This window comes from Lissotriton helveticus, chromosome 1_1, assembly GCF_964261635.1.
Source record: "Lissotriton helveticus chromosome 1_1, aLisHel1.1, whole genome shotgun sequence".
Classification (NCBI taxonomy): Eukaryota; Metazoa; Chordata; class Amphibia; order Caudata; family Salamandridae; genus Lissotriton; species Lissotriton helveticus.
This window is the reverse complement of record NC_136057.1, coordinates 825,721,112-825,741,720: the sequence shown is the minus strand read 5'-3', so window position 1 is coordinate 825,741,720 and position 20,609 is coordinate 825,721,112.

Sequence of the window (20,609 nt, the reverse complement as noted above, 5' to 3'; positions counted from 1 at the left end):
GTGCGGCAGCGTTTAAAGCTGACCATTAAAGTAGTCGATACTAGAAGTAGAGATATCCAACTCATCAGAATAAATCTGGGTCCTGCGGGTATGCTCGATATATATAACGTCTATGCCAGAGGTAACAAGAAAGGGAGGTCAGAAGTTTGTGCGGCTTTGGGCTCCCTTCTTGAGACCCATTCACTGTAAAATAGTGTTGTGATAGCGGGCGATCTAAACAGGACTTTCGAGCCGCTGGATATCCAAAACGATTTTTCTGGAGATGATGAGGACAGGCAATGGGGCGTTCCAAAATTAAATCTGAAGCCAATTACTCGTTGGACGGAGGATACCATTGCTTTAACCGCATGCGTGCGGGCGGAATTCCGCTCGTACGCTGACTTTTTCAAAAGCGCACTTTACGTGACGAGCTGGGCTCGTCATGAGCGTGCGAGGAGGCTACCTCATGACGAGCCCAGCTCGTCATCAGCGTCGAAGGGGTTAAATGCCATTTGTTATGAAAATAGTTTGAGGGCAATGAATGGGAGGACTCTAAGCGACAAGGAAGGGGCTTACACGTACGACAACGGACGGCATAGGAGCAGAATAGATTACGTCCTATTAGCTTAAATCTTTGGGGGTCAGTGGTTGACATGAAGGTTAGATCCAGAATAGAAAGTGACCACAATCCATTGTGTGTTGAGCACAAGTGGTGGGCCTCAACCGGTGCTGCAATGTCAGATACAGTAGATAAAGTCCCCTTGGTTGTCCCAACTAATGACATGCGCCGACTAAAATGGATAAAGGTCAAAAACAGTCAGCAGACTATCGACATTATTAATGCCCAGGTCGATGAAGCAGTAACATCTCTAGAGGAATTAAACCCAATAGACCCAGGCAGTGACTTAGCGACTACAATTCATGAAAATCTTTTTTCAAACATTAAGGTTCATTTTCAAAAACCACAAAAGAGAAGTAATGAGAACAAATTAAAACAGTCTAGGTGGTATAATTCTGAGTGTAGGGCCTCAAGATTGGCTCTAGGAGCAGCGATCAAAGGGAGGGATTTGGTCTCTATTCGTCGCTTAGATTACAAAAAAAGTATCATCAAAGCTAAGAAGCTGTGGGATGAGCTTCATTGGCAAGAGCTAAGGGAGGCAAGTGACAAAAAAGATTCTAGGTCATTTTGGAACATTATAAAGTGGGGTAAAGGGGGTGTAGCGGAGTCACCCAATAACAATGTATCCCAGGAGAACTGGGTAGAATTTTTCAGGCCCCAGTACGCCGCCCCCCTGCTTAACACTTCTTTGGATGACCTTGGCCCTTCCTACTGTGAAGGCAACTTATTTAATAAAAGAGAAGTTATGATGGCCCTGAGTACAGTGGCAAGTGGTAGAGCCCCGGGATTGGATGGTGTCCCAGCGGACCTTTTCATTAGTGATAAGGAACGCTGGGGCAAATATATTCTTCTCCTCCTTAATGCAATCGCCCAAGGTGCCAATATTCCGGTGTCATGGAAAGGGGCAGTTATCATCCCTGTCTTCAAAAAAGGTGATAGATTTCTCCCAGGAAACTACAGGCCCATAATCCTAATTGACACCATACAAAAGGTGATTAGTAGGGTGGTTGTAAACAGACTTTTGGAGTGGGTTGAAGAAAATAACGCTATGTCACAATTCCAGGCTGGTTTTCAAAATCTGGTCAGTACAATGGGTCAGGTATTCCGCTTCACTTTGCTCCAGTGGAAAACTGTGGTGCTGGGCAAGGGCAGCCTGTACGCAGCATTTGTTGACTTGCGGGCTGCCTTTGACTTGGTCCCAAGGGCCAAGCTGTGGCAGGTGCTGAAGAGCCTGGGCCTCCCTGTCGACCTTCTGACACTGATAATGAGGCTCCATGAGTCAAACTTTGCGAAGATCCCGTGGGGAGGATATGGAATGGTCACCCCAGAATTCCCTGTTGAGCAGGGTGTTCGTCAAGGCTGCTAAATGGCTCCTACATTGTTCACGCTATATATTAATGGTGTTGTTGCCCGGATGCTGGCTGCAAATGTGGACGCCCCTTCGTTGGCTGGATCCAAAATACCAATTTTAATGTTTGCAGATGACACTTTGATTTTATCTAAAACCCCAAGTGGTTTACAGCACGCTTTATCTATTTTTGAACAATTCTGGAAGGACCACGGCTTGGAGATAAATGTGGCCAAAACTAATCTGATGGTTTTTAATCCTCGTCGTAGCCACAGCCCTCGAATTGTTATGAATGGCAGACATTTGGAGGTGGTAAATGCTTTCACATATCTGGGAATCCACGTATCGAATGACCTAAGATGGACCAAGCACATTGACATTACAACCGTGAAACATAAGCAAATAGCCGGTGCATTGGGCTCTGAACATAGAAAATCCCTAACAAAACCGGTTAAACCAGCATTACAGGTGTACGAGGCTAAAGCGCTCGGATCAACCCTTTATGGTGCAGAGCTATGGTGTTATGAGAACTTGCAACCATTACAGACTGCGGAAAATACATTTTTTAGACTCATTACTGGTCTTCCTAAAGGGTCTCCTTTGCTACCACTTAAGTTTGATCAGGGCAGGAAGTTGGTTGTCGACCTTGCAAGGTTGCGTCCAGTATTGTACTGGCGCAGACTTTGGACAACGCCTGAACTTTTATATTATGCTGAGGGGTTTAAGGATGTTATCAGAGCTGATGTTTTTCACAAAATAGGTTGGTTAAAAGAACTCAGAAACATGTTGAGGGCTCTTGGTTTACATCTATTATGGGAAAATCCAGAGAGTGTTTCTTTTCCGTCAAAACAAGTCCTTAAAAAGATCTATTGGGACAGGGTGGCAGAACGAATCTGGAATGAAACCAACCCAGAGTCTATGGCAGGAAGATTCTTGGAAACAAAGTCCCTCCCCAATTTTGAACCGTATTGGGATGTTATCACCAACCCAAGGGACAGGAGGTTGCTCTTCCAGATCAGAGCAGGTGCCATTCCGTTGAGATCTTTAACTGGCAGGTGGGGCGGCTTATCAATTAAAATTTGTCCATCTTGTGGAGTGCATAATGAAACCATTGGGCACTTTTTATTTGTATGTTTGTATGTAAATCATATGTGGAACCCAGACGTATTTGGCTAACTCCTATGTGTAAAAATTTAGGAACGACAAGTAGTGCAGTAGCTTTAAGAATTATTCACACTAATTCATCATTACCTATATTAATAGCCACTGCCAAATATCTGGGGTGGTCATGGTCCATTAGACAAAAATTTATAAGCGGATTATTGTAAATAACGTGCTATAAAAACATCTGCATTTTTTTATTTTTTTATATTTTTACATTCTTAACTCAAGATTTAATTGTTGTATTTTTAATTGTTCATAGTTCTATTTTTAAGAAACACAAATCAAGTCTTTTAATGGATTTTTATGTATGTAAAAGCTTTTATGTGTGTATCACGAATAAAGCAAATTTGACTTGATAAAAGAATATGCTGACGAAGGAAAGACGACAAAAAGTTTATAAACATGATTTATGGTCCAAGAAAAATCAATTAGAAGATGCATCCAAAACACAATCATCAGTGAAAAAAAAATGCTCCTGGTAAGCAAACAAAGCAGTTTTTAAGGAAATTAATGAAATGTAAAAAAAAAAAAAGATGTTCTTTCAAAGAAAAATAAAACATCTGTAAATACAAACAAAAAACTGTGCCCCTCAAAAAATGTTAGACCTGTAGAAGGAGATGATATTGTCTATAGCAATAGAAGGAGAAATCAATTTATTGACATTCGTAGACGAATGTTTTATAACAGAATAGTTTCAAATTTATTAAAAAATGTAAAGATGTATCAAAAGAAGAGTGATTTTTACAAGAAAAAAAAAGGATAGTGAAGATTGCGGATCAGGCATTTAAAGTGAAAAATAAATTATATGGTTCAGTAATCAATCGAATTCGTACACTAGATAAGGTAATCAATATTTTCAAATCAAAATGTAAGTGGAAAAGAGTAATTAATCGGACTAATTTTTGTGATGTTTTTTCTGGAGAATAGAAGCATAGTTCAAGTTGTGAGCCATTTTATAATGAAGAGAGTTACTTTAAGGATAATGATTTGGTGCATGCAGTTGACACCAGTGGTCGAGCATGAGGTGAAGGACGGTTGTCCAGGTGAAAAAGAAAAAATTGTGCCAGAAATGCAGTAGAGGTGTTAGCTGATGAAGTTTTAGGGAGATGTCCTAAGGCTCCAGTGTATACTTGGAATTATAGTAGTACTTGTAGTGTGCGACAGGATTCAATTGATTTGTTTCTGAATTTCTTACGGGCATATACTAAGAAAAGTCTAAAACAAAAGATGAATATTTCACAAGAGTTAGATCCTTGTAGAGTGAGAGAAAAAACAGGTTTGCATGGGCATTTACTGGCTTTTCTTTCAAGAAAAGTATGTCAGAGTGTTTTTCACCATTTTAGGATGTTAGCAGTGCATCATAATAAAGTGAGGAAATTAGTGAGAAGGTTGTATTATGCAAAAAGTCCAGCACTTAAGCTAAAACAGTTAAACAGTGCTCTTTTGCATGGAACTGAATTAGATGTGAAGAACATTTGTCAAGAAATTGAGTTTTGTTACTTTGGTGAAAAAGAGGACATTGCAGAAACTGATACAGTAATAGAAGGTAATGGGGAAGAGAATGTACAGATTTCAAGTACAGAAAAATTTGAACATGAAATTACAAAGTTTAAGGTCAATTCAAGTGAAAGGCCTAATTTTTCTTGTGTGTGTTTTCGACGAACTCATTATAAGAATCAGACTAGATTAGTTGATTTATATGTAAAAAGTGAAATGGAAAATAATGATGAGTGGAAGGATTTTGCAACTTATTTTTTTGTAGAAAATTGTTTTGATTTGGGTTCTGATCAACGTATTTGTAAATATTGTTATAATAAATTAAATGAAAACAGAATGCCTGCTAGAGCTGTTCATAATAATCTGGAGTTGGTAGACATTCCATCTGAATTGATGGATTTAAATACCTATGAGTCTATTCTGATTCAATGTGTGCATCCTTTTCAGGCTATTGTTCGCATGGAGCCTAAGACAGGGAAATTGCCTCCTTCAGATTTACAGTTAGGATTAAAGGGAAGAGTTGTTTATTTGCCTCTAGATTTTAAGAAAAATATTGATACAATTGGTGTCGAAAAACTAGAAGAGGAACCTCTGGTTATTCTAGTTAATGGTGTTCCAACAAAGAGTAAGAAAATCTGGCAAGAATTAGTGGATGTTAGGAAAGTCAAAAAGGTAATGTTGTATTTGGTAAAAAATTAATCACTACTACAAAAATGTATATGTAGGAGAAGAGGAAACAACTGTAGAAGAGGATAGTGATTTCCCAGCTGGACAAATTGAAAAAGTTGATGTCTCTAGAAGTGAAGAAATTTATGAACATGATAGTGTTCATCCATTGCATTCCAAAGAAGTAATGGGGAATGCTATTGACTTGTTTCAAATGAAAGAAGCAAAAGGAAGTCCCATTAGTGTATGGGAAGAAAGTTTGGAAGCTTGTTGTTTTCCACAGTTATTTCCAACAGGTCAAGGTGGACGATATGACGAATGACCTGTTCAAATTCCTGCATCTGAATACCGGACTTTAAGACTATATGCAGAAGATCCAAGGTTTCGTCAATGCATTCCATATTTGTTTCATCTACTGTTTGAGAGTGACTTGTCTGGACTTTCTTAAGCAGTGAACCATATACTAAAAAGTGGAGTACATCTGCAAAATGTTTCGGCAAGGGACTTTATGGATAAAGTCAAACTGCAAGACAGTGTTTTGGAATCTCAGCTAATTAATCTCATGGCATGTCAGCGTGGTACTAACGAGTATTGGTACCGTCGTCATGGGGAATTGAAATATATGTTAAGAAACTTAGGAACTCCTACATGGTTCCTCACTCTTAGCTGTGCTGAGTATGCTTGGGAAGACTTACTTCAATTTCTACGAGAGGCAAATGCAAACATTGAAAATATTGAATACAAGACACCTGGAGAACTGTGCTCTTTGGATCCAGTTAATGTATGCAGGTATTTCAATCATAGGTTTGAAGCTATGATGTCTTTCATCACAAACAAAAAAAATCCTCCGCTTGGAAAGGGTTTGGTATTTCTTTTGGAGAAAGGAGTATCAAGCAAGAGGTGCTCCTCACATACATATGCTGCTATGGATTAAAGATGCACCCAAATTTGGAACAGATTCGGATGACACGGTGATGAGTGTCATTGAACAGTATTCTACATGTGCTGTTCCGAAAAGTACAGAAGAAAACAATTTAAGAAATCAAGTTTTACGCTTTCAAACCCATCGTTGTGGAAAATACTGTCATCGAAAATACAAATCCAGGGACAAGTTCTACACAAAATGTCGTTTTGCATTTCCACGTCCAGTAACATCGAAAGGAAGAGTGAACAATTTTATGTCTTCTCTGCAACATACTGTGACAAGAAAATCACAGAAAAATACATACAACCTAAGAAGAAATGAAGAGTCGAAATACATAAATGACTACAACCCAGTCGATTTGTCAATGTGGAATGCTAACATGGATATTCAATATGTTGCTGACAACTCTATTGCTGTGGCTCGATATGTGACGTCTTACATCACAAAATCAGAAAAGACGGAACTGAAGGAAATGTGGGAGGAAATTTCACATGAAAAGAGTCTAAGTAAGAAATTATAAAGTTACAGTCTGATGATGTTGTCGCATCGAGAAATTGAAGCATATGAATGTTCTGATCGGTTATCATCAGCAAGTCTATATGCCAAATCTAGAACAATCGTTTGGGTGAGTCTAGGTCTTGCTGCAACACGAAATAGAGTTTTGAAATCTGTACAAGAAATAGAGTATTTGGCGGAGAAAGAACCAAACAGTACAGATATTTTGAAGACAAACATGTTGGATACATACTATCCAAATAGAAGTAGTCATCTTGAGAACGTTTGTCTCTATGAAGTTCTGCAAACCTATACTTTTAAGAGGAACATCACAGAAGATATCAATAAAGGTGTATATGCTATAATTGGATGTGAAGGATGTCTGGTGAAACAAAGAAAAGGCCATTTGATTAATCATCGAAAATTGAGTTGTGAATCTCCTGACAAAAGGGAATTTTACTATTTAGCTCTTTTGTAACTCTTCAAGCCTACGCATGAGCGGTAAATCCATTACGCCCACGGATTTTTCGGATTTTTGGGGAATCCGTAATCCGCGTATTTTACGGATTTCCCACAAAATCCGAAAAAAAAAATCTGCGCAGACGTAACGGGTTCAAAAGTTGAACCCCCACTCATGTAACTAATTTACAATGGCGCCAGCAAGCTGCCAGCTCCGTTGTAAAATAGTTACAAAGTTAGCTTGCACAGGAACCACTAGATAAAACGAAGCAGGTGCTGCTTTATTTTATCTAAGTGCTTCCTGTGCAAGCTAACTTTGTAACTATTTTACAACGGCGCTGGCAGCTTGCTGGCGCCATTGTAAAATACAACAGCAGCTCACTCAAGGGACCCCTGCGCCCTTCGGGGCGATTGCATAGTAACACACACATGGTCGCTGTAGACAACTCTCTGGCACTTTAGGAAGCTGTAGTATAGTAAAAGCACTATACATTTACCCAACGAGGTAGCACTTACTGATTATCCAGTAGAAAGTACTCCAGTTGAGTAGAGGTATGGCACAAAACGGTGGCGTATTCTTGAATAAATATGAAGGGCAGGGTTCATTCTGGCACGATGGTCCTGGCACAAAAATTAAACCTCAACAGGAAGCACTTACAGATATCAATAAAGCATGTGCCCTAGTTGAAGCTTAAATTCAGTGACTCATTCATCAGCCCAAAAACAATCGTAAGCGTTGTCAAGGCTGGGCAGATGTGCCTTCTTCCCAAATCTACCATCGAAAATCAGCTGTGATGCTGGATAGACTTTGCATCCTTGACTTTCACGAACGCAATACCCAGGCACATTGTGTTCGCACGGGTTTCTGCACGTTCGCAAGCGTTTTGTACAATAAAACCCTCGCGAACTTGCAGAAACCCGTGCGAACACAAAAACAAAAAAAATACGCTAGGATCCGCGGATTTTGCGTATTTTCGAAATCCGCAAATCCGCAAATCCGCGGATTGCCAATACGCAAAATCCGCTCATGCTTATTCAAGCCATGGCGTACAGAAGAGGAACTACTTGGAGATTTTCTCAGTTATGAAGATTCGTTCAATGCAACCAAGGATACCATAGAATGTCCTGTTTTTTCATATTATCTGCAAATGTTGAACGAGGAAATACAGCAAGAAGCTACAATTGCAGCAGAGATTGCTAGAGACAGTTCTCAAGATAGTCAGAGTTCTGCTTCATTGAGTCAGGATCCACTAGGAGGACCAATTATCCAAAATGAAGCTGCAACTGCCATGGATGAAGTGGAAAGAGCCATGGAACAAGCTCAGGAGGATGTAGTTAACTTAGAAGATTTGGAAAAAGAACTAAACGTTGAGCTGAGACAAATATATGACGAAGTCACAGAACAGATTGAGCATGGTTTATGTCATGAGAAAAAAGAGTGCTCATGTACATAATTTATACCTGTCCGACTGTACGTGAGTGGAGAAGCAGGAACTGGAAAAAGTTTTCTGATTAAAGCAATTGCAACTTATCTGCAGAAAAGAACGGAGTCATCGCTGTATTGTGTTGTTACCGCTCCAACTGGGTTGGCAACACATAACATTAAAGGGATTACTTTACATTGTTTATTGATGCTGCCAGTAGAGCATGATAATAAATTACAATGCCACAAGCTATCTGGAGAAGCTTGTTGTGAAGTTTCAAGAGTCCTAAAGAAAATAAAACTTCGTATCATTGATGAGGTAAGCATGGTGTCAAATGTAATGCTTGCTTTTGTGCATTTAAGAATGCAAGAAATTCTTAGAACAGAGTATGATGTGTTATTTGGATGCAAACACATCATTGTTTTTGGAGATCTACTGCAGCTAACTCCAGTGAAAGGACAACCAGTGTTTAAAATGCTTACGCATGAAGATACCAGGAAGTGCTTAGGAAGCATTGGAAATGTTAACACATGGTTAAATTTCAAATATGCAGAACTGCTTCAAAATATGCGACAGGCAAAGGATGAAGATTATAAAAATATTCTACAAGATGTAAGAATTGGAAAAGTAAGTGAGCATTGCAAAGAAGCTTTACATGCACGATTAATTTCAAATTTGTTTCCAAACGAAAACATTCTCCCAGAGAATATTTTTAAGAAAATTCCTGAAAACAAATCTGTCATATGCTTGATGCCAACTCTGCAAGAATGTTCAATCTTCAACAACAAAATGTTAAAGTTAGAAAATCAAGAGATTGTGAAAGTGGAAGATATTGATAAAATAGATCATGAAGGAGCAACTATTATTTTGTCAGAAAAGTTTAAATCAAAATTAGATTCTTTAGAGAAGACAATATCTAAAACTGCTGGTTTGGAAAATACTCTGTATGCATCTTTAAATTGTTGTATAATTTTACGACAGAATTTACATGTGGAAAGAGGTTTAGTAAATGGAGCAATGGGTCATGTTGTTGATTACCGAAATAGAGATGGAATTGAATTTATAAAAATTAAATTTGATGGTATTGAAGAAGTACAACAAATCAGTCGGTGTTCTGCTCGATTTTTGCTTGTGAAAGATTTATATGTCCGCCGAAAACAGTTTCCTGTTTCTTTGGCATATGCGGTGACTATACATAAATCTCAAGGTTTAAGTGTAGATTGTGCTTTGGTGAATATTGGAAGTTCTGTGTTCAAGGAGGGTATGGCATATGTTGCTTTATCTCGAGTCAGAACTTTAGCTGGATTGTACTTGATTGATTTTGATGAGACAAAGATTAGTGCAGATCTAAATTGTGTAAAAGAATATAATAGGTTAAGAAGAGAGTATGCTCCAAATTTACCTCAATATCCTCTATTTGAAATGCGTGTAGTAGGCCGAAAAAGAAGAAATGAGAAAAATTCTAGTGAAGTTGTAGCAAAAAGAAACAAAGTATACAAACCAGTAATTGTAAGCAGAAAGGAAAAGGATTCAGTAAAGATGTTTTGGGATTTCAGTTTGAAAACAGTTCTGGTGTCAACTGCTATGCTAATGTAGTGGTTAATGTTTTTTTTTTCCTCCAAACTGTACAAGAACAGATTGTTGAAAATCGTGATCAAAGATTTTGTTGTTTGTTGAATTCTGTGTTTGAGAAATGTAGCATTGATAGAACATAAATACTAACGGCCAGATTCATCATACTAAAATCGGCTCGCAAACGGCCAGATTCTGAGAATCTGGCCCTTTGGAGCGCAATTTTTGCATTTGGGATTCATCATCCCAAATTCAAAAATCGGTATACTAGAAATCGCTATATTGCGAAGAATCGCATTTAAGGAATCTCAATTAGAGATTCTTTAAATGCTTTTCATGAACCTTTTTGAAATTGCGAATTCGCAATATGGGGCCGCTATTTACCGCAAAGTGTAACTTAGTGGTAAATAGCAAAAACTTAGAAAAATGCACTATAGTGCCTTTTTCTAAGTTGTATGTTACACACACACATGTCCTTTGGAAATGTGTGTGCGCAACATCAGTCTACATTTTCATTTCAGGGATGCTAGAGGGTGTCCTTTGGACACCCCTGGCACCTTTGAAATCGCTTCCTTATTTGCGATTAGCAAATTGCTACTCTCAAATAAGGAATGACTCCCCATTCATTCCTATGGGCCTCTAGGTCCATAGGAATGAATGGGGAGTCATTCCTTATTTGCGATTAGCAATTTGCTAATTGCAAATAAGGAAGCGGTAGAAATCGCAAGTTATATTGCGATTTCTACATGAATCCCATTTTGCGAGTCTTTAATAGCGATTCCTTAATAATCGCTATTAAGGACTCGCAAAACATGACAATGATGAATCTGGGGGAAAGTGTTTCTGAAATTCGAAATGTTTTAGACATATGTTCTGGTCTAAATCAATTTTCACAGAATATTCAGCAAGATTGTCAGGAATTTCTACTGTATATGCTTGTTGTATTGCAAGATGAAGGTGTAGATGTAGAAAATCTTTTTGGCCTTTCTTATAAATGGCAGCATAACTGCGACAATTGTTCCTTTTCAAGTACTACTATAATAGACACGGAAAGATTTATATATTTGACTTTACCAGACTGCAAATCTGTGTCTTTTAATAATCTAGTTGCAAATCAAAACATGGTCTGTACTCAATGTAAATCTGCAATGCTATCAACATTATTTATACAAAGATATGGACAGTATGTAATTTTAATGTTCCAACGATGTAGACCTGATGGAACTAAACTGACAACTTTAATTAAAACGTTTGTGGCTTCTCATTTATCAATTTCAGGAAGAACCTTTGCAACTGCAGCAATTATTTTCCATGATGGTCCTTCGACAACATCAGGACATTACACAGCTTATTTAAAATGTCCAAAAGGCTGGACACACTGTAATGATACTCAATTGACTTTTAACCGCATGCGCGGTAGCGGTGTTCCCCCTGCGCAATGCGTTTTTGGAAAAGCCGCGTTACATGACGAGCTGAGCTCGTCATGAGCGTGCGAGCGGCGTAACTCATGACGAGCTCAGCTCGTCATGAGCGCGGAAGGGGTTAAAAAACGTTTGCCTTTTGACTTACCAAATTCTTACCTAGTGTTCTTACATTCGAAATTTTAGGAAAGGTAATTGGCCTATGAAGATTGGAGCAGTTAATAAAACTTAGTTTGCTGTTCAAAATTACTTTGTGAGTGAGAGTGATCAAGATAATAAAAAACTTGTAGTTGTCATAGAGGTAGTGTAAGTGTATCACATAGTGAGTGATATGAGTATTATAGGAAATGTTAATCATGAGTAAGCCAGAGGTGGAAATATAACTATTGGTTCATGATGTAAAAGATGTTGGAGTTTTTCTTTCAGAAACTCGGGTAAATGGAAGTTTAAGAATACTGTTGAGTAATTTCCAAAGAAAATGACTTTCCATATACTATTTGGCCTCGTGGAAAAGTATGTGGATCAAAAGTGAGTTAAGATATGTTTTTTATAAATTTTACATTATTTATTGAAACGTTGTATGGGTTTTTTAAACACAATCTTTTTGATTGTGTTTTTTTTGCCCGCTGTCATATGATGAGTAGTATTGAAGTCACTGTTTTAAGTAAAATTCAATATATTCTGAGAACAGCAAAAATAAACCATATAACATGTTGTACAAGTTATTTTGTATTTTGTATTGTGAAATATATATTATACTCCCCTTGTCTCATGCTCACTCACCTTTTTCCACCCTCTATCACCCCTCTTTATTCACCCTCACTGCCCTTTTCTCACTCTCCTTCACCCCGTTCCCTTACTCCACTTCCCTCACTACCTCTCATTCCCCATTCCTTCACTCCCCTTCCCTTCTCTCCCCTCCACCACTTTCCAGCTCTCAGTCTCTCTGCTTCACTCCCCTTCACCTTCTTTCCTTTCTTTTCTCCCTCAGTAATTCCCCTTCCGTCACTCACCTTACTCCACTTCATTCCCCATCCTTAACTCCCCTTACCCTCACTGTCCTCCTACAGTCACCTTTTCCCAGTTCCTCTGCTTTACTCCCCTTCCCCTTCTTTCCTTTCTTTGCTCCCTCAGTAATTACCCTTCTCTCACTCACCTTACTCCACTTTACTCACTCGTTCTCTCACTCCCTCTGTCCTCTCACTTCCTCACTCCCTTTTTGTTACCCTCACTCTCTCACGCCCCTTCACTCACTCTCACTCACCTTCCATCCGTCATTGTCGTGAATGCACCCTCACTCACTCCCCCTTCCCTCTCACTCACTCCCCTTTCCTTACTCCACTTTCCTCATTTAGTTTTGCTGACTCACATTCCTTTAGTATCTTACTCAACTTCAGTTCATTTCTCCCTCCCTCTTTTCCTCTCTGTCACTGAATCTATCCGCCTCATTATCCTCTTAGTAATTTGCTTTCCCTCTATTTCTTTTTCCCTCTCTCTGTCCTTCACCATTCTTTTGTTTCCCTTTCTGTGTCCTTAACTCCTACTTTATCTCTTAGTACCCTTTTTTGACTTTTAATCTCCTGCCTTGTCTCTTGTATTTTGAAATATATATTATAAAAATGATAACTTATTTTTTTTTCTTCTCTTCCACAGATATTAAATTTAGTAAAAATATGTAATTAAGTGTTCATTTCTTATAAGGTAAGTTTGACAAACAAAATTTACTTCCTCATCACTCTTTTCCTTAACCTCAGTACTCTTCTCTCACCCATCCTAACCCCCGTTCCTTTACTCCACTTTCCTTACTTATCTTCATTCCCCATGTTCACTCCCCTTCCTCTCACTCACCTCATACACTCACCTTCTTTTAGTCCCCTTGCTTCACTTCCCTTCCCCTCTCTTCCCTTCCTTTGCTCCCTCAGTCATTCCCATTCCCTCACTCACCTTACTCCACTTCACTGATTCCTTCTCTCACTCCCACTGTCCTCTCACATCCTCACTCCCCTTCTCTCACTTTCTCTTTCTTAGCCTCACTCTCTCCATCCTCTCGCTCTCTCACTCCTCTTCCGTCACGCTCACTCCCTATAACTCAGCCACACTCCCTTACTTATCTTTCTTTTCACCCTCACTCATTCCCTTTTTGTCACTCTTTTCTTCACTCCCTCTATCCCCTCACTCCCTCGCTCCCCTTGTCTTACCCTCACTCACTTTTATGCACCCTTTTTTACCCCTCTTTACTCACGCTCTCTGCTGTTCTCTCACCCCCGTTCCCTTTCTCCGGTTCCTTCACTACCTCTCATTCCCCATCCTTCTCTCCCCTTCCTTTTACTTTCATCCCCCATTCACCTTCTCTCAGTACCTATGCTTCAGTCATCCTACTCCTCCTTCGCTCACTCACTCATTCCCCTTCCCTCACTCACCTTACTCCACTTCACTCACTCTTTCTCTCACTCCCTCTGTCCTGTCACAACCTCATTCTCCTTCCCTCACTCCCTCTCTCTTAGCTTCACTACCTCCGTCCCCTCACTCTCTCACTCCTCTTCCGTCACGCTTACTCCCTATAACTCACCTACACTCCCTCACTTACCTTTCTTTGCTCCCTCACTCAGTCCCCTTCTCTCACTCTTTCCTTCACTCCCTCTGTCTCCTCACTCCCTCACTCCCCTTGTCTCACGCTCACTTGCCTTTATCCACCCTCTATCACCCCTTTTTACTCACCCTCACTGCCCTTCTCTCACTCCCTTCACCCCCGTTCCCTTACTCCACTTCCCTCACTACCTCTCATTCTCCATTCCTTCACTCCCCTTCCCCTCTGTCCCCTCCACCACTTACCAGCTCTCAGTCACTCTACTTCACTCCTCTTCCCCTTCTTTCTATCTTTTGCTCCCTCAGTAATTCCCCTTCCCTCAATCACCTTACTCAACTTAATTCACTACTTCACTCACTCCCTCTGTCCTCTCACATCCTCACTCCCCTTCCCTCACTCTCTCACTCTTACTCTCACTCCCTCTATCCCCTCACTTTGTCACTCCCCTTCCCTCACACTCACTCCCTTTAACTCATGAACACTCCCTTATTTATCTTTCTATGCTCCCTCACTTAGTCTCCTTCTCTCACACCTTCCTTTACTACCTCTATGTCCTCACTCCCTCACTCCCCTTGTCTTACGTTCACTCGCCTTTATCCACCCTCTATCACTCCTCTTTCCTCCACCTCACTGCTCTTCTCTCACCCTCCCTCACCCCATTCCCTTACTCCACTTCCCTCACTTATCCTCATTCCCCATCCTTACCTCCCCTTACCCTCACTGTCCTCCTAAAGTCACCTTTTCCCAGTTCCTCTACTTCATTCCCCTTCCCCTTCTTTCCTTCCTTTGCTCCCTCAGTAATTCCCCTTCTCTCAGTCACCTTACTCCACTTTACTCACTCCTTCTCTCACTCCCTGTGTCCTCCCACTTCCTCACTCCTCTTCCCTCACTCCCTCTCTATTACCCTCAGTCCCATTGTCGCCTCACTCTCTCACGCCCTTCACTCACTCCCACTCACCTTCCATCCGTCATTGTCGTGAATGCACCCTCACTCACTCCCCCTTCCCTCTCACTCACTCCCCTTTCCTTACTCCGCTTTCTTCATTTAGTTTTGCTAACTCACATTCCTTTAGTATCTTACTCACCTTCAGTTCATTTCTCTCTCCCTCTCTTCCTCTCTGTCACTGAATCTATCCACCTCATTATCCTCTTAGTAATTTGCTCACCCTCTATTTCTTTTTCCCTGTCTCTGTCCTTCACCATTCCTTTGTTTCCCTTTCTGTGTCCTTCACTCCTACTTTATCTCTTAGTACCCTTTTTTGACTTTTAATCTCCTGCCTTGTCTCTTGAATTTTGAAATATATATTATAAAAATTATAACTTTTTTAAATGTAGTAAAAAATGTAATTAAGTGTACATTTCTTATAAGGTAAGTTTGACAAACAACATTTTGTTTCTCATCACTCTTTTCCTTAACCTCACTACTCTTCTCTCACCCTCCCTCACCCCAGTCCCTTACTCCACTTCCCTCAATTATTCTCATTCCCCATGTTTACTCCCCTTTCCCTCACTCCCCTCCCACACTCAACTTTTTTCATTTCCCCAGCTTTACTTCCCTTCCACTCTTTCCCTTCCTTTGCTCCCTCACTCACATTCCCCTTCCCTCACTCACCTTACTCCACTTCACTCACTCGTTCTCTCACCCCCTCTGTCCTCTCACTTCTTCACTCCCCTTTCCTCACTCCCTCTCTCTTAGCCTCACTCTCTCCATCCCCTATCTCTCTTACTCCTCTTCCGTCACGTTCACTTCCTTTAACTCACCCACACTCCCTCACTTACCTTTCTTTGCTCCCTCACTCAGTCCCCTTCTCTCACTCTTTTCTTCATTCCCTCTGTCTCCTCACTCCCTCATTCCCCTTGTCTCACGCTCACTTGCCTTTATCTACCACTCTTTCCTCAACCTCATTGCTCTTCTCTCACCCTCCTTCAGCCCTGTTCTCTTACTCCGCTTCCCTCACTTATCCTCATTCCCCATGTTTACTCCCCTTCCCCTCACTCCCCTCCCACTCTCACTTTCTTTCAGTCCCCCTTCTTCACTTTCCTTCCACTCTCTTCCCTTCCTTCGCTCATTCACTCATTCCCCTTCCCTTACTCACCTTAATCCACTTCACTCACTCCTTCTCACACTCCCTCTGTCCTCTCACTTCTTCACTGCTCTCCTCTCACTCCGTCTGTCTTACACTCACTCTCTATGTCCCCTCACTCTCATTTCCCTTCAATCACCCTAACTCATCTTCAAACCCTCACTGTCATCAACTCACTCTCACTCACTCCACCTTCCTTCTCCCTCACTCCCCTTGCCTTACTCTTACTCCCATTACTTTATCCTCCCTTACCCTCTTTCCCTCAATATCAATCCCCTTTTTTCACCTTGACTCATTTCTTTCCGTCACTCCCTGTCACTTTCTCCCCTTCATTCACTCATTTCATTCATTCATTTATTCAGTACACATTCTCTGAAAAAAATAATTGGAAATTATGTAAAGAATATAGCTCTTTTTGAAGAATTGGAGATAGTTCTGAAAAGAACTTTCCTTAAAAAAAATGTTATACTTTTTTATAACGATTTTTTTTTTGTATTTTTTTCAGGGGAAAAACAAAACCAGGGATTCCAAAACTGCTCAACAGGAGCAAAAAAAAGGGGGAAAATTAGGGGTGGGGAGGGCAGCGGTGTTCCTCTCTCCTCCGAGCAATCAGTTCTGCTCCCCATAACAGAGTAGTTCATTGCAGTCCATGCATAGAATTTTGATGCGTGCAAAGACTGGCTGGTTGTTCGGGATAATTTTTCCACCTTGTCTTCCCGAAGCTGTTGCACCACCAGTTGAGGTGCTGGCCCCATCTCTCGGTGCATTCCGTGCCAGGTCCCTGACACTCTCCCTGGAAAAGTTGTTCGGGTGTCTTCTCTGCACATGCCTAATTAAAGTGGCATTTCCAAAACTATATTTTTTATTAGGATTGCCATGTGATAAGGTGGTGCCACAAATTTTGCAGCACACCTTTGCTGCATTCCCTTTTTTTGTCCTTCAGGGACAGTAAACAACTTCCAAATGAAGTGTTCTTTTACTTTCCTGGTAGGAGGATCCTCAGGCAGAAAATCATCTTCAGAATCAGAGGAAGTGTTCTGAAAATCAGCCATCTCTCCAAAATTAGATTCAGAAGCAGGTAAGAGGTGTTCTCTTACCAATTGCAAAGAGGTAGTGAGGGATATGGGTGGGGACTTTCAATATTTGTGGAAAAAAAACTGTTTTGAACCAATGAAAAGTGTTATTTTAAGGTCACATGACTTGACGCGCTTACGCTATGCGCTCCGGAGCGCTTCCGGGGGCGCTTACGCGGCACGTACGTAGGCGCTTCCGGGGGCGCTTACGTGGCGCATCTGAATGACAGAAATGCGTTTAAAGTTAAAATATACGGTTATTTAAAATCAAAAATACTACTTTTATGAGTATGCCACTGAATGTCTTGATTTATTATTTACTTTAAATACATACTTATATGTTTTTCCGCTCGCGGGAATAGCGCTAACGCTATGTTTACGGGTGCGTTTATGGGTGCGCGTACCCTGAGCGCTCCGGGGTAAAAAAAAAAAGAAAAATACATTAAATAATTAATGTTTTAAAAATATACATTATTTAAATAATTTAATAAAAATTATAATAATTATTAGCAATAAAAAATAGCTATTAAAAAAAACTTAAACATTCACTTTAAAAACCATAGGTTACAAACTCGTTATAGTTAGGAATTAGCTTTTAAAAAACCTTTGAAATTCACTGAAAAAACAATAGGTTTAACACTCGTTATAGTTAGGAATTAGCATTTAAAAAACCTTTGAAATTCAATGAAAAAACCATTGGTTTCACACCAGTTATAGTTAGCTGAACATTTCACTCATACAAAACCATTGAAATTCCCACGTTATAGTTAGTTGGACTCACTTTAACTCACGCACCCGCAATCCACTGCTGATGATGTCACATATTACATCATTCATGATATGGTCAGTGACATCACTGATGACATCACTGATGACATCTGAAATGACATCACTGATGACATCACTGATGACATCTCAGTGAATATATATATATATATACATAAATATATATATATATATATACATATTACCTACTGGCGGTCGCCAGTAGGTATATATAGTTAGGATTTTTTCTCTATGGGTTTTTTGAAAATTCTATGTCTAATAACTTTGGCGTTTGTGGACGGAATCGGCTGAAATTTTCAGGAAAATGGCACATTTTGTTTCTGAGCAGCCCTTGAAAATTTGGGGGGGGGTTCGTCCAGTGGGGGCCGAGAAAAAAGGGGGGTCCCAAAACGTGTTTTTAACATTGAGTTTTCCATAGGGCGGTTGGCCTCACTTTTAGCCCGAACGGCTGAATGGATTTGCACGAAACTTGGCAAAATTGTAGGGACTGGTAGCCCGATGTGCCTTTTGTAGGTCTCAATATATGTGCTCCAGTGGATTTTGAGAAATTAACGTTTAAAAAAAGATATATATCTGTAACAGCGGACCGGTTAGCGCTCTGGTTCGCGGACTTTTCGCGCAACGGAGCTTTGTGAAGCGAAGCTGATTGGTTCTCCGGCGTCTGTCAACATTCCAAACAGTCCGTAGCGGCCGCCATCTTGTCTCTCGGTAGGATCGAGAGACAAGAGGAGGTCAAAACAAAGGGGGAAATAACTATAAGGGGGCATAGTAGATCCTCGCTGACCCCCTAGGTTTGATGTGGAGGTTTTAAAAGGGCCCCGCGGGGCAAAAAAAAATAATAAAAATAATAATTGAACGGCTGAATGGATTTGCACGAAACTTGGTAAAATATTAGGGACTGGTAGCCCGATGTGCCTTTGCTAGGTCTCAATATATGTGCTCCAGTGGATTTTGAGAAATTAACGTTCAAAAAAAGATATATATCTGTAACAGCGCTCCGCTTCGCGTAACGGAGGTTTGCGAAGCTGATTGGTCATTCTGTCACTGGGCTATAGTTGGGCTACATCTGGCTGATATTTGGGCTACATTTGTTTTTTTGTGTGTCTGGCGGCCATCTTTGGGCTACATTGGGCTACATTGGGCTTCATTGGGCTACATTCGGCTAATTAGCAAATAGCTCATCGCAAACTAGGAATGGTAAAGAATCGCTATTTATTCCTTAAAGTTCGCTATTTAGGAAATGCAAATAACTTTTATGATACATATGGCGGTTCATCTCTAACAAGATAAGAAGCATAGGGATAGATTTATGATGACTGGCGCATCACCAGGGATGTGTTAGTCATTCTGTGCCGCTGTTCCGTCACCTATGGTGTGCTGCATTTACAATGCGGCGCATCATGGGGCAAAAACAGCACAGATGCGTGATGTATCTGTGCCGTAAAGGTGGCGCATTGCTGGAGTTGTATCGCAAGTGTGATGAAGCTCCAGCAAGGGTCGGGGGTGCCCCTGTCGCAGGGTTTCTGTTCTCACACAGAACTGTGGACAGAGGATTGGAACCTCGGCGAATTAGGGTGTCCCAAAACTCACGTTAGTAATCAAAAACTATTTAGCAAGCTAGGTACAGTGTCACATTGGATATAACAAACTCTCAATGTTTAGACAATCCAGAATATGAACTTATAGTACCTCAGGATACGTGGAACTCATGAACAGTCGGTCGTTATATATTTCTTAGAAACCAGAACATGGAGTTAAGAAGAACACATGTGTATTTGAAATGTTTATTTACTAATGCCGTCTTCTCAGGCGTAGTACCTTAGATAATAAAAGTACACATATTATCAGTAGCAAAATTACCAGCATAGTTACTAGTACATAAAAAGTGAATGGTGATAGTATGTTAACATGCTGTAAATGAATAAGAGTTAGCAACACTTATATGCAGCCGCGGGCCGTGGAGGGAGTTACGGTGAGGCAGGGAGGCGGGGAGGGGGAGAAGCAGGGTGGAGAATACAAGTACACATATTATCAGTAGCAAAATTACCAGCATAGTTACTAGTACATAAAAAGCGAATGGTGACAGTATGTTAACATGCTGTAAATGAATAAGAGTTAGCAACACTTATAAGCAGCCGCGGGCCGTGGAGGGAGTTACGGTGGGGCAGGGAGGCGGGGAGGGGGAGGGGCAAGGTAGAGAGGGCTCCACCCTGCTTCTCCCCCTCCCCGCCTCCCTGCCCCATCGTAACTCCCTCCACGGCCCGCGGCTGCTTATATCTCACCCTCCCTAATACACATATTATATTATTTGCTAAGAAGGTCTCTTTGTGTTGGTTTAGGGCGTGTCCATACTTTAGTGTCTTAGATTTGAAGGAATCACATCAGCATACACCAGCTCTCTCTTCATGTGAACCGCATCAACTGTTGTGTATGTGTGTTCGGCAAAGCAATATAAAACCCGCCTCATGCCCAGAATTGGCAGAAGTTGCACTTATGTTATGAGTATGAAG